Source organism: Mus musculus, chromosome 13 (assembly GCF_000001635.26).
Source record: "Mus musculus strain C57BL/6J chromosome 13, GRCm38.p6 C57BL/6J".
Lineage (NCBI taxonomy): Eukaryota > Metazoa > Chordata > Mammalia > Rodentia > Muridae > Mus > Mus musculus.
The window spans coordinates 45915051-45929733 of NC_000079.6; the positions used below are offsets into that span (position 1 = coordinate 45915051).

Below are 14683 nucleotides of genomic sequence, written 5' to 3' on the forward strand. Positions count from 1 at the left end.
TCTTGTAAGTTCTGTCTTCTGGAATCCACAGCTCAGAGCCCCCAGACTGTAACCTCAGTCCATATTTCTTAGCAGCAAATGCCCTGGCTTAGGTCCAGTTGTCCAGCAATGTTTCCTGCTATGTCTTCACCACCACATACCCTTTGCCCTACCTCTGCTTGAGTTTCCCAATGACTGGACACCCTGCACAGCTGGAGGCCCCAGCCCCTTCTGTAGCAGTTTCTCTTCCTGAACTACTCCAACCTCCTTGGGATCACCATTCCTCTCCAACGCTCTGGAGACACTTTCCAACTCCCTCCCCACACCAGGGCTGCACCAACCCAGCCTTCTTTATATGACTGCTACTTTGGAAAGGACGAGGGAGTTGAAGTAGGGTCTTGCTATCCTCCTGCCTCAGCTCCCGGAGTGCTGATTACAGGTAAACCTCGCCAAGCCCAGCTTGATTACTGCATCCTGGATCTACCCAGAAGATGCTATGTAAGACAGTACAAGGAAAATGGCGTGCAGCTAGCTCTCTGTCAGCTCCTCTCCTCCAAAATTTCCTTAGCTAAAGGGCCCTGGTCCCCAGTCGAGGTGCCTCGTAGGTGATATTCATAAGGTGAATAAGTGAGGGTGGTCCTAGAACTCATGTAAAAGCTGGATATGTGTCAGGAGTCTCAGTAATTCCAGAACCCCTAGGAGAGACATGAGGGAAAGACGAGAGAATCCTCAAAAGTTCTTGGGCCTAATTAGTCTGACAGCAAGCCACTCTGTCTCCAACAAGGTAGAAGGTGAAGGCTGACACCTGAGGTGATTCTCTGATATCCCCAGGCCTGCCATGACACATGTGACCCTCCCCCCACCACGGGCACACAAGACTCTCTCTCTCTCTCTCTCTCTCTCCCTCTCTCTCTCTGAATTATGTGAGTATGGATGCCAAGCTGGCTGCTGATCTGGCCTGGGAAAGTCAGTTTGCAAACCATTCCTGCCACTGAAATAAGCCTTATTTTAGTCTGATGTCATGGCTGGCCATCTGTAAACCACAAGGCTCACAATATCCCTCTGCCAACAGAAGGAGCAGCAGCACAAAAGGAACTAGCTCAAAGCTCCTGCAATCCAGCTAACCAGCCCCAGACCTTGGCAGCCGCATTCCTTCCGCGACACCCCCTTTGCTTTTAAGTCAAGGCAATGGGTAAGGGACTTCAACCTGTGCTTCTGTGACTTACACTTCACAAGGACTGGCTAGTGCATACTTTGGGCTTTGCCAGACCACAGCCTATTCTGCAAGGAGCCAATTTAATACAGCCAAATGTGGTATGAAAATAGCCGCATACACAAGACATGGCTGTGTTCTAATAAAACTTTATTTATACAATCAGACAACAGGATGGACTGGGTCAATGGAATTTGATTGGTTGTTCCTCCTCCATGTCACTCTGAAGTCCACATAGCTTGATGCAGGGGAACTACCATGATATATCTACCCCAAAGCCTCCAAGTGACCAATCACGAGTACGATGAGAATTCTATAGGCTGGACCAGAAACTGAAAAGTGATATTCATTACACAAAGGCTTATGTAGGTTCAGACTAACTGATAAAAAGATAATTACCACACCCCAGCCCCAGTCAGCTACTGATTAAATACATTCCGGTTTGTTTTGTTTTGTTTTGTTTTGTTTTGAGACAGAATCTCATGTAACCCAGGCGGGTCTTGAATGTGCAAAGTAGCTGAGGGTGTTCTGATCCTCCTGCCTCCACTTCCTTACTGCTTGTATAGGCACATACCACCGTAGTGTATGCCAAGGCTTCATGCCTGGTAAGCAAGCATGGTACAAACTGAGCTGCATCCCCAGACCTATATTAACATATCTAAGTGAAGCAGAGACTGTCCCAGCCTGGTGCTTACAGTACAGAAGCAGGCAGCGTCAAGGTGGCAATGGGGAGGGTAGGTTCTCGCAAGGCCATATGTGGGGTGGCATCCCATGGCCAAAACGTTCCTAGTTTGGCTACAAAAATAAATAAATAAATAAATAAATATCCCTCTCTTTACCTAAATGGAGCAGCAGGCTACAACAGTACACCCTAATGTAACTCACTAATGCCAATCTCCTGATCCAGGCAACCACTTGACCCCATAGGGACACTTCTAAGGGAGCTTGAGCCCTGTGATAATCTCTCAGATCTACAGCCAACATGCAGCTGTCTCTCAAAGCCAATCAATAGCGTAGTTTCCAGCCATCAAATCTGCCCCCGACACACCCACACCCACACCCACTGTCCCTTAGCACAGAGAGAACATGGGAACGGTGTAGCCCAGGAAACTGCTGGTAATGTTCCGGTGCCAATGTAACACCCTGCCACCGCAGCATCCATGCGAGCGAGCGCCTCTGCCACGGAGCGGCGAGTCAGCATGAAAAACCCTGAACCCAGACCTGAAGCCACCTCTGAGCTCCAAAGCCAGGCACGTGTGGCTCAACCAACCCTCTGACGTCACAGTTCACGCGACACACACTGCTTCGAGCTGTACTGACTTCTGACTCATTTCCACGCTGCTTTTCTATAGGCAGAGGACCGGATGCTGGGGCAACAATGTTTAAGGGATCCCTGCGGGTCCACAGAGGGCAACAATGTTTAAGGGATCTCTGTGGATGCGCAGGGCAGGGAAGCTGGCACCAGCTCCAACCCAAACACCAGAGTAAAGAAAAAAAAAAAAAAAAAAAAAAGAGCTAGAGCCAAATACCCAGGGCAACAAGTAGTGCCCAGTAGTTACCACAACAGAGCGCAGTAAACAGTGGAAGGACCTAGAAGGGGGAGGTGCCAGAGTTATCCAGAAACCCCCAGATCTTTTGACCTATTGAGCTCCAATACAAAGGTTCAGTAGAAAAGTCAGAAAATCTTTATACACACACAATAATAGGCTTGGGGTAAAATAAGAGTATTCCAGAAAGTCAGGGCTTGCTCCCCTAAATTCTGCCAGGATACACAAGGGCAAATATCCACCCCCACCCACCCAACTAAGGAAAGAAAACAAAACCCGCTGCAGAGGAACAGGAAGGGAAGCACCTCTGTTCCCATTAAGTCCGTGTCCACACAAGAGCCAGCAGAGCCTCGGTTCCTGAGGAGAAAGGCGGCTTTCACATTAATAGTGCTTCTCGCGGGGGATGGCGGGTTAGTTGCACAATCGTGCCAGGAATTCAATATTCCAGGCTCTCTGGTAAATTACCAAAATGTAAACCAACAGCTACAGCGGAGACCGTCTGAAGTGCCAAAAACGTCCAAGTGCTATGATTTCAGTGAGAGATGTATCTCCTTGCCGTTTGGTCTTCAGCCTGATTCAGCCTGGACTGTAATGTATACTCACAGAGGCATGCAAAGACCATCATGCACTTGTGTGTGTGTATGTGTGTATGGTGTGTGAGTGTGTATGTATCTCAATGGCAGATAGATAGCAAAATGAAATTATCATTTTTTTCCTAGTTTTTCTAACCACCAGACTAAGGGTGCCTTTATTACTTTAGCCACCTGACTCCTTCAATTTCCCCATAGCAACAAACTGGTGTGGATACAAGGATCCAAAGAACATATGTTTAACTATGACTGATGTCCATGATTTTAATCTCAATTAAAATGAATCAATCTGACCTCTCAGGTGGATTTATAGCATAAATATAATCCTATCTCTAACAAGAATACAACACTCTGTAGTCCTGAATCCCCTTGTAGAGAAAACTGTTAAGTACCTCTACACGACAAATTTCCCAGGGCAAAATATAAACATGTGTATTTTCTAGCCACCTCAAACCAGGATGGGAAGGCAAGAACAACTTTACATCGTTTGTACAAATTGATAGATCACCTTTTGAATTCATGCTGAACAGTTAAACGTAGCAGCGGACTGTCAAAAACTGTCAAGTGAAAGACTTCTTGATTGGTGCATTCAGATTCAACGTGAATGTAGGCTAATAAGTGAAGCCGGCTCTGAAGAACAAGCACACCATCTAAACCAAGAAGAAGAAGACAGTACATCTGCCAGTCAGGCTCGGTGGGCGGCGAATAGAAGATCGGGAAGGAAACCAATGCTAGTAATGAAATAAATATTAAACCACAAGGGTTTCTATGACAGCCCATGACAACTGAAGCCGGTCTTCCTGGTGGCCCACATCACCCACACACTTGCCTTTTCAGGTCATGACATAAAGGCCAACTGAGCGCCAGGCATGAGACGGAAACAGTTGGTACCAGGGCACTGCCCTGCATAGCAATGGAGAACTTGTTTTTTCCTTGTTCCAGAACCCCACCACTCCTCCAAGTCGAATGGTGGCTTCCCCCAAACCTACGCCTACATCCCAGAAGCTATGAATGTGCTCATATATTGAAAAGAAAGTCTCTGCAAAGTTGACTGATGATCACACGATAAGCTCATCCTGGCGATCCATCCATGTGCATCTTGTATTAGTTACTTATTTGGCACCAGGACAGAGGGCAACTCAGGGAAGGGATGGTGTATTGTGGCTCATGGTCTAAGAGGACAGGGCCCATCATGGTGAGGAAAGATGAGAAGATCTTAAGGCAGCTATTCTCACGAAGCAGAGGAAGGGACGGAGGGAGGGGGAGGGGAAGGGGGGAGGGGGAGGGGGAGGGGGAGAGAGGGAGAGGGAGAGGGAGAGGGAGAGGGAGAGGGAGAGGGAGAGGGAGAGGGAGAGGGAGAGGGAGAGGGAGAGGGAGAGGGAGAGAGAGGTTCTCTGTGGGCTTTCTTGTTTTTTCCTTTTCATTCAGTCCAGAACTCATGGGATTAGGCTGCCCACAGTCAGGGTGGGTCTTTCCTCTTCACTTAAACCTCTGTCTGTATAAACACTCACTTACACACACACACACACACACACATACACAGAGAGAGAGAGAAAGAGAGAGAGAGAGAGAGAGAGAGAGAGAGAGAGAGAGAGAGAGAGAGAGAGAGAGAGATATGTGTCTCCATGGGGATTCTAAGTGCAGCCAAGTTGACAATGACAGCGAGCACCACAGGTCCTTACCCCCAGTGTCCATAAGAAGCTGAAAGGACAAGGTCCAGATACCCAGGGCAACACCATGAAGACAAAGACAGAGCCTAGAGTGACACATGCCAAAAATCATCTCAAGAAGCAGGAAGACACAAGGGTCCCTGCTCCCTAGCTTTCAGGGGAGACTGCAGCCCTCCCCTGCTGACACTCGAATTTCAGATCTCTCAGAGAGAACAAACGTGTATTGTTTTGAGCCATCTAGTTCCCCCTCTAGACTCTACCTTGACTCAGAGGTCATTTTTCTGGTCTCTAGGAGTTTCCTTGGCTTTCCTCTCTACCCCTGCAATACTTCTTTTTCCTGATTGCCAAAGAAATACTTAAAAATCTAGTTTTTCTACTTCCATTATTTGGATGGAACAAGGGTACCCAGAGGACACCCCTAAATCCTTCACCTGTTGGCATGTGACCTTAGGTAAGTAATTGTACCCCTACAACTATAGAAGAGAATGAAAAGGTTTGCTTTATGGGCAGTTTCTGTGAAAACAAGTGAGATAAGGTAAGGCAGTCGGTGGAATAGTTCTCAGGACCTTCTGTAGGCAAGACACTCTGCCTGTAGTGTCAGAGCCAGAGCTAGACACCATGGCCTTCTCCAGCTGTATCTGCAGTTGCCCATCACTCTCTGCTGATGTCTAGGAAGCTGACCAGGTTTGGGAGTGGGGGGAGAATAGCCACCTCCTCCTTTCTAAGTCAGCTCTGCCCCACAAACCTCTTCATTCATGCCAAGAAGATGGGCTAACTCAAGATGGTGGTTCCTCTCCAAGCCATCCTGCCATGTGCTTCCCTAAAGGTTCCTCATAGTCTTGTTCTGAGCAATCTCAAAATAAAAGCCAGGAGCTGCTCCCAGGTGTAGCATCTCATCACTCCGAAGTGTGGGTAATAGGCACCCCCCAAATTATTTCATCCATTCTTTCAAAACAATATGTTTTCATGGTGCACCGGGTATGTCTGCAACATCAACCTAAGTCGTTCATAACAAGGTCATGCCCTGTCATTTTTAATTGTATGAAAAGGTGACTGACTGATGGCTTCCTTCCTGTAATTAGGTCTGCATCGGCATCTCTCCGAGTAGGTATTCTCAGGCAGCTCTGCGTCTTGGTTCTCAGTGAGTGGTTCTTACAGGCTGTCTGAGAGACAGAAAATCCTTTGAAAAATCTCACTGAACTGACTACTTTTGCCCTAGAACAATCATCCGGACATTGGAGGTACTGGGGATACAGTTTCCAAAGATCTTGGGACCTTGTGGAGACAGGAATCCCCAGAACGGTGGCGATCCAGACTATCTTAAAGAGTGAGCTCTGAGTTCAGTAGAAGACCCTGTGTCCTTAACATGTAAAGTGGAGAGAGAACAAGGAAAGCAGCCTATGTGAACTTCAGGCCTCCTGTACACACACACACACACACACAGACACACACACACACACATACACACACATAAATACACACACATACACACACACACACACACAAATATATAAACACACACACATAAACACACACACACATAAACACACACACATACACACACACATAAACACACACACATACACACACTCCTTATTTGTTGGTATATATATATATATATATATATATATAAATACTCCAGGAAACATTTATGCAAACTTCTTAGAAATAAGGGAGAATTCTACTATGGAATGCAAGCCATTGATTGTCCTGTTTTTCAAAGTCTTTCTACTACAGAGCCTGAGTTCCTGCAAGGTGTGTGTGTGTGTGTGTGTGTGTGTGTGTGTGTGTGTGTGTGTGTGTGTGTAGTGGGAGCAGGAATTATTTCCAGAGGCAATGACATATGGTATTATCATCTTGGCTCTTGCTTTAAGAATCTCCAGACATTTACACGCTATAAAAAATGATGGTTATCATCTTTTTTTCAAACAACCTTCCTTGGATAGTTAAAACGAGTTCAATTTCATACAGTCAGCATGCATGTAAGTTCATACTATAAATCAAGCCCAAGAAGTGAGCTGCAATTATTATTTAATCCTAAAGAAAAGAATGAAGAGACCGAACGCAAACACCATCTTTCATAGATAAAATAGAGTTGTGTTATTTATGACCCCTGCAGCTGAGTCTTTTACTTAGATGTCGAGCAAACTGCACTGCGTAGGCTAAATTTCCTTAAGCTTTTCTGGACAAATTCCCTGCATTCAACAGAAGAAGTTCCAATGTTTAGTCACAAAAGAATCTCTCCAAAGCATTAAGATAATTACACAATTTTAACTTCTAAGTGTATATATATATATTTAAATTAATAACAGTGTACGGCCTTCCTTAGAAGGAAATTTGAATTACAAAGAATCTCTGACTTTTCAAAATTCCTGAACCCAAAAGCCATTTTAAAAAAACCCATGAGCCAAGTAGCTTCACTAAATATTTATCACGGGATAACGTTTCTACCATCCGAAAGCTGCTGGCAACGGTTCAAACTCAAGTTCCTGACCTTTTTTTTAAAAAAAAAAAAAAAAAAAAAAAACTCTCATGTTTCTCCGCATCAAACCAAAGCATGTCGGTTCTAGTGCGGCTCATGAAAGAGCCTCTGAGGGCAGCTCAAAGGAACCTCAAGCACAATGACTTCATACTCAAAAGAGTCTTCTCATGGTAACAGCATTTAAGTCCGTGAGTCACAAGGCTCAGTCTGAGGTTTTGCTCCATCAGCTCCTCCAGGCAGGTGAGCTAAGGGCTCTACTGTCTTAAGTGCAGTGAGGCAGTTTGTCTAAATATGGACAGACTTCATGAGAAGCTGAAATGGGGGCGGTGACTATGCCCAATTCCTCAGTATAAACTGAAAGAAAAAAAATCATGAAGTCTCAGAGCCCCGCTGCCGTGTGTGTGTGTGTGTGTGTGTGTGTGTGTGTGTGTGAGAGAGAGAGAGAGAGAGAGAGAGAGAGAGAGAGAGAGAGAGAGAAATAGAAAGTGTGTGTGGTGTGTGTGCATGTGTGTATGAGAGTGTGTGTGTGGTGTGTGTGTAAGAGGGAGAGAGAGAGAGTATGTGGTGTATGTGTGTGGTGTGTGTGTATGTGAGTGTGTGTGTGGTGTGTCTGTAAGAGGGAGAGAGAGTGTGTGTGGTGTGAGTGTGTGAATGAGTGTATAGTCTGTGTGTGTGGTATGTGTGTTTGAGTGTGTATGAGTGAGTGTGTGGTATGTGTGTTTGAGTGTGCATGAGTGTGTGTGAGTGTATGTGTGTGTATGTGTACTGTGTGTTTGAGTGTGTATGGTGTGTGTGTGTGTATGTGAGTGTGTGTGTGGTGTGTGCGTAAGAGGGAGAAAGAGAGTATGTGGTGTGAGTGTGTGAGTGAGTGTATAGTATGTGTGTGTGGTATGTGTGTTTAAGTGTGTGAGTGTGTGTGAGTGTATGTGTGTATATGTGCACTGTGTGTTTGAGTGTGTATGAGTATCTGTGTGTGTGTGTGTGTGTGTGTGCACATGCATGCATGCTCAGGTGCACAGAGGAACCAGGGATCATTTTCTGTCCGTTACATTGCTCTGCACTCTTGTACTTATTTTTAAAAGGCAGGATCTCTCACTGACCCTCAAGTTCTGATTCAGATAGACTGACTAGCCCTGAACCCCTAGGAATTCTCCTGTCTCTGCTTCCTCGGAAGTGGAATTGTAGGTGCACACTGCCAAGTTTTGTTTTGTTTTGTTTTGTTTTGGTTTGGTTTGGTTTGGTTTGGTTTGGTTTTAAACAAGAAGTTGAAGGAGCCAAACTCGGGTCCTCATGCCTGTATGGCAGGCACTTTACTGACTGAGCCCCGTTTCCAGCCCTGTAGATGCCCTTAACCAGTGGAACCATTAGGACCATGGGCTTACTTCCAAGATTGCACAGTAGGAAGCAGTGACACCTTTTGTGACCGTGGTCTCTCATCATATCCATTCCCCAGAGACAGCACACTCGACTAGAACAAGCAACCCCTTGAACAGAGCAAAAAAACAGGGGGCTCTCTGTACACAACCTTCCGGCTTACAGATTTCCACAGGACACCCATCCAGACCCCGGCCATATGCAGACATCAGAGCCAACCATTCAGACACCAGCCTTACGTAGACTCCAGGGTTTGAAGGGACAGCAATCAGTCACAGAGCTGTGGGGATCCCACCAAGGCCTCTCCTTGTTGTTAGTCCCTGTGTCCCCAGAGAAACATCAAAATAGCCAAAAGTCCACACTAACATGAGATTCTCAAAGAAACAAGACACCTTATTTTAATGTCATACTTGCTACTTACATTATGGTCCACTTGAAGACAGTTGGATCAGATAAACAGCCAAGAAAGCAAGAGTCTATCGATGTAGTTTTATAACGAGATCACTTGAAACATGGCTATGAGAAAAAAACGTGATTCTCCTTTCTCTCCCCATCCCATTCTCTCTCTGTCCGTTGATTGGTTTACTTTACTTGGATCTATTGGTCTCAGACTCCTCCACAGCCTTCCCAAGTCTGTGAGCTGTTGACTGGGGCTTCCCCAACTGTTGTTTATTATTCTAGTTACTACACGAGGAGTGTGATTGTTAATGTGTTACTGTGAGCTTCTAAAGGAGTCAAAACAGCCAAAGAAAAGCTTGAACTATACACAGAAAAAAAAAAAAAAAAGGCTAGAAAAATGCCTCAACAACATGGGAAATGACTCACCGCTAAAGAGATGGAGGCTCAGGAAACCGCTTTCCCGTTCAAGTCGGGGCAAATATGTACAGATGAAAGCAGCCCCAAAGCAGCTCAATCTAGTTTGCATCAGAAGCCAGATTTCGACAGTCACCTTGTTTGAAATAGTCTCAGAAATGGTTTTCAAGTTTTTCTCCCTTTCTGGGGTTGCTGAGATCAGTCGTGACTTGCACTTGTAAGCACTTAGCTAGAACCTACTGCCTCCTTCTCTCCTACAACAGCATCTATACCCAGGTATGAGAAGGCATCTTCCCCACAAGGCTGACTCTTATTTGTTCCATTCCTCCCTGCTGAGTTTAACAGAAAAGGCGCTAGCAGAACATTTAAGTTAAACGTAAGCATTCCTATACAGAAGGACTCAATAAATACGGGCATTTTCAATTTCCTCCAAGCCAAGAACGCGAGAACACCAGCACATGGTGGGAATGACTGGCAAAAGAAGCAAGCTCCTATCTCTCCGCATGCCCCATTCCAAGGTCCCCTCTGCTCGGAGTTAGGCTTCTGTTGCTGTGATAAAAAACAAAAAACAAACAAACAAACAAAAAACACCCGACCAGAGCAACAGGGAAGAAAGGGTTGATTTGGCTTACACTTCCATGTCAGGAGCTCAAGGAAGAAACCTGGAGGCAGATACTGAAGCAGAGACAGTATAGGAATTTTGCTTACTTGCTTGCTTCCTCTGGCTTGTTTAGCTCCACCTCTTGTACTGCTTAGACCCTCCCACCTAGGGATGGCCCTGCCCACAGGGGGGGATGGGCCATCCTACACCAGTTAGCAATTAAGGAAATGCTCCTCACATACACATGTGGGCCAATCTATGGAGGCAATTTCTCAACTGGGGTTCCGTCTTCCCAGGTAACTAGATTATGATGTTGCTAAAAACTAAGCATCACAGCCTCCTTAAAACGCAGACATGACAGGCGTACATGTGACCTTCTGGACACATGTAGAGTTTCGTATTAAGCTGAAGCCTGAGGATGGAGCATCGCTTACTCTTGACTGTTAAAAAGTTAGGGAGAAAAAAAAAAATCACAATTAAATCCACTGATACTGAAAGCTCTTGATAACGAATATCTTAATGGCGCTGAGGCAACGTGTGTGCCTGTGCGTTAACGTGTGGGGGTGCACACGTATATTTGTGTGCACACAGGTGTAGAGAGGCCGTACATCGCCCTCAGATGTCCTCCTCAATCGCCTCCCCCTTAATTTCTGAACCAAGGCCTCTCACGGAACCTGGCACTAGGCAGGTCAGTCAAAGGCTTCCAGAAAGCTGCCTGTATCCTCGTCTCTAGTGCTAAACTGAGACTGTAGGCACATGCCTCCATGCCTAACCGTTAAGTGGGTGCTGGGGAAATCAAAGCCTGGTCCTTACGCTTAAATGGCAGGCACTATACCCACTGCATTATTTCCCTCCGTCATCGTTTTTAAAAAGCAAACTGATAGGACGTCTGTGTGCGTCACAGAATCACTTCATAGCAGAGTTCCATGTCGGATGGGTTTCCCCGGAGTTCAAGCCATGTCGAGTGTAATTAGACCCTTTCTTTTTGGTCCAGACTGATAAATATTATGAATACCTTTTCTTTCCAGAAAACAAGAATAGAATTAAAATCATAGTGACTTATTATTAAGACTCCTCCTCAATTACAAAGTCACCGCGCTGATGTACAAAGATGCTATAGACATGGCTGAGTCTGCCCCCCACCCCCTGCCCCCTGCCGCCCCAGGCCCCAGAAAATTAAGTAAATTATACTCAGTAAGTTCAGAATCCTTCATAATTGTTTAAAATTTCCATTTACCACAATAAAAGAGCAATTAACTTGGGGTTCAATGATAGTTATATATAATTATATTGTAAGAGGTATAAACGAAATACATAAATAATTCCAAGGTGTGATGTGTGCTGAAAGGATCAGCCACCATTTCTTTAAGTCTACATAACATTTTTAAAAAATGATAATGTTGGTTCAGTAAATAGCCTTCAAAAATATAGAGAAGAAAACAACTTCAAATTGTGAAGTTTTAAGAACCGTACTTTTTCAGTGTGTGTGTGTATGTGAGAGAGGGGGGTGATGGGAGGGGGAAGAGGAGAGGGAGAGAGAGAGAGAGAGAGAGGGAGAGAGAGAGAGAGAGAGAGAGAGAGAGAGAGAGAGAGAGGTGGATTTCTCTGGAGCTGGACTTACAGGCAGGTGTGAGAGGCTTCTTGGGGCTGCAGGGGACCGAACTAGAGCCCTCTGCAAGAAGCAGCAAGCTCTCTTAACCTCCGAGGCTTCTTTCCAGCCCCCAATAAGAAAAATAGTATTAAGTATTTACTGAAAGCTTTCAACATGATCAACGAATAACACAATGAACAAACTGAAAGAACCCGTGTAATTATTTCACATAGTCCTATATTAGAACATAGACTATGGTATATGAAGAGACTCGAAAATGCTTTTAAAAGCATATGTGTGTGTGTACTTAATATTTATTTTCATGTGCTAGTATTTCTACTGCATCTTAGCAGATCATTTTCAGACAATGACTAGTATAAATATTGACGAGAACAAGAATTCAAGGTACGAAAGTGTTAAACAAGTTTTTTTGTCCAATCAAAGTAAAAAATGCACCCATTCTCAGAGCATTCCCTCCATTTATCACATAAAAAGAATTGAAACCACACCTGAACCACTTGAGACCATCCATCCATCCATCCATCCATCCATCATCCTAGTCATTCATTCATTCATTCATTCATTCATGAGACTCATGTCTAACTATCGTCTACTATTATATAAGGAAGTTGCAGAGAGCCAGTGTGCTGATCACTTGATCCTGACCCTCTTTTTTATTAAGAAGGCTCTGGGGCTTACATAGATCCACTGCCTGGGGCACTCCAGCTTTCTTAAAGAGGGAAGAGTGATGGAGGAGCCATTCATTTCTTCTGCTACTTGTTCCTTTGTACATACTACCCAGTAACTCAGAGAAAGCAAAGCCCTTGAGTCACGGGGTGTCTGTCCAGGACCTGAGCTATGTGAATGGGCAGATGGAGCACTGAATGTCATGGTATAAAGTGAGCTGTGAAGACAAGGGCTTAGGAACTGAGAGAAGGGAGGACAGAGGCTCATCTGGGCTCTGTGCCCTAGAGAAGCAGAGGCTCCTGGTGGCAGGGGTGGTAAGAAAGTATATGGACCAGAAAAGGGATTGATTTATGAGACTGGAATGATGGCTCAGCGGTCAAAAGCACTGTCTACCTGCCCAGAGGACCTGGATTCTATCCCCAGCATCGCATTGTGGCTCATATCTGTCTGTAACTCTGGCCCCCAGGGTATCCGATGCCCCCTTCTGGCCTCTGTGAACATTGTACATACAGAGTGCACATATGTACAAGCAAGACACTCAGACCTGTAATATACTTTTTAAGAAATTTAAGGGAGGGGTCTGGGAGTTTCATCAGGCCATCCTGGTGATTGGAAGGAAGCACAGCGCGTAGAGGCACAGTTGGAGGAGGGTAAAAAGCAGGCACTGCTTCTCTTTATTGCTCTCTGCCTGCCTCTTATCCCTCCCAGGTACCACAAATGGTATCTTCCTCTGCGAGCTACCCAGGTACATCAGAAAGCCGGGAAATGTTAATAGCAGCTACGAAGAACCCACAGCTCTTCTTGTACACGATATTTTATTGATTCCTGACATTGGTGATCACTTTTGCTCCTCAGATGACAGCAAAGCACAGACGTTTTAATAATGACTCGGTCACAATTGTGAGTAATAAGGCCATTCCCAGAGACACAAGTGATGTCATCATCTTGAAATAGCCCAAGGACGAGCGAACACACAGACACAACCTTACAAACAAGGATGCACTTCAGATTTGGAGTAGCATGTGGACCCTTCTCTACCATCCAGGTTTTCGCTCATTTCAGTTCTTCTGAGAACTTAGTTCTAACAGGCTAAGGATCCTGTTCAAAAACTAAATCTGGATCTTCGGTGGTGCACACCTGTAGTCTAACACATGGGAGGCTCAAGGAGGAGCCCAGGAAAGCTTAAGGACAGCCTGGGCTACACGGTGTGACTCTATCTCAACAACAACAGCAACAAACAGTTGTTATGGCAACAGTGCTGGGTATGATGGTACAACAGAAGCAGACATCAGGAGTTCGGTGACATCCTTAGATACACAAGGAGTTCAAAGTCATCCTGGACTCCATGAGACCCTGCCTCAAAGGGACAATGACAATGTTGATGATAATAATAACAGATATTTGTTTTAAATTGGCACAAAATAAATGTACACGATACCTTGGCGGGGCACCTGTGCCATTTCCATATATGTGACTGCTAACGATTCTCAGACTTCCAAGCTTTACTTCCAAAGCTGGCTAGAGCTGACACCCACGGAAGGTTCTTGGATCACATCGATTTCCACCACCTCAGAGTCCTGAGAAACCCTGGGGCAGAGCCTTCTACGAAATGATAACTACACAGACAACTGAGGATGGAGTCTTAACACCCACCCCTTATACAAAGTACCTGGTCACAAGGGTTTGTTAAGCAGCAGGCTTTAAAACTGTGTCCTCTGTTTTTTTGGTTTGTTGGTTTGGTTTGGTTTTTTGCTTGTATTTATTCAGTTAGTTTGTAATAGCCTTTGTTTTCCCCCCATTAATTAATTTATTCACATTACTCCCTGATTGCAGCTCCCTCCTCCCAATGCCTCTCTTACAACCCCTCCCTCCACTTTCCCTCCCCTTCTTGTCTGAGAAGGGTGAGGCCTCCCCTGGATACCAACTTGCCCTGTGCCCTCTCTTTTTCCTCCTCACCCTCATTCCCCCAATGAATACATTCAGAACAGTAAAGGAACCTTCTAGCGGAGCCTTCCTGTGGGGTTAACGGAGAATGAATAATGACTGGACTAAGGGAGCAAAGAAAAGTGGATCCGAGGAGATTGTATTTAACACAAACTTTCTCTGGAATGTTTGAACCTTCAAAGTCTGCTCTGT

At 45.2% G+C, this 14683-nt stretch overlaps 1 protein-coding gene across 13 annotated transcripts in view; it reads right to left on the reverse strand.

Annotated features, from left to right (window-relative positions):
• Window positions 1–14683, reverse strand: part of Atxn1 (ataxin 1) — a 415237-nt gene that overhangs the window by 365296 nt on the left and 35258 nt on the right. The window contains exon 3 of one of the 13 annotated variants that reach the window (XM_011244381.3): window positions 3838–3979. The exons of the other annotated variants lie outside the window; for them this stretch is intronic. The gene's annotated coding sequence lies outside the window, so the exon portion shown is untranslated. The remainder of the gene's footprint in view (window positions 1–3837; window positions 3980–14683) is intronic. 13 annotated transcript variants of the gene reach the window in all.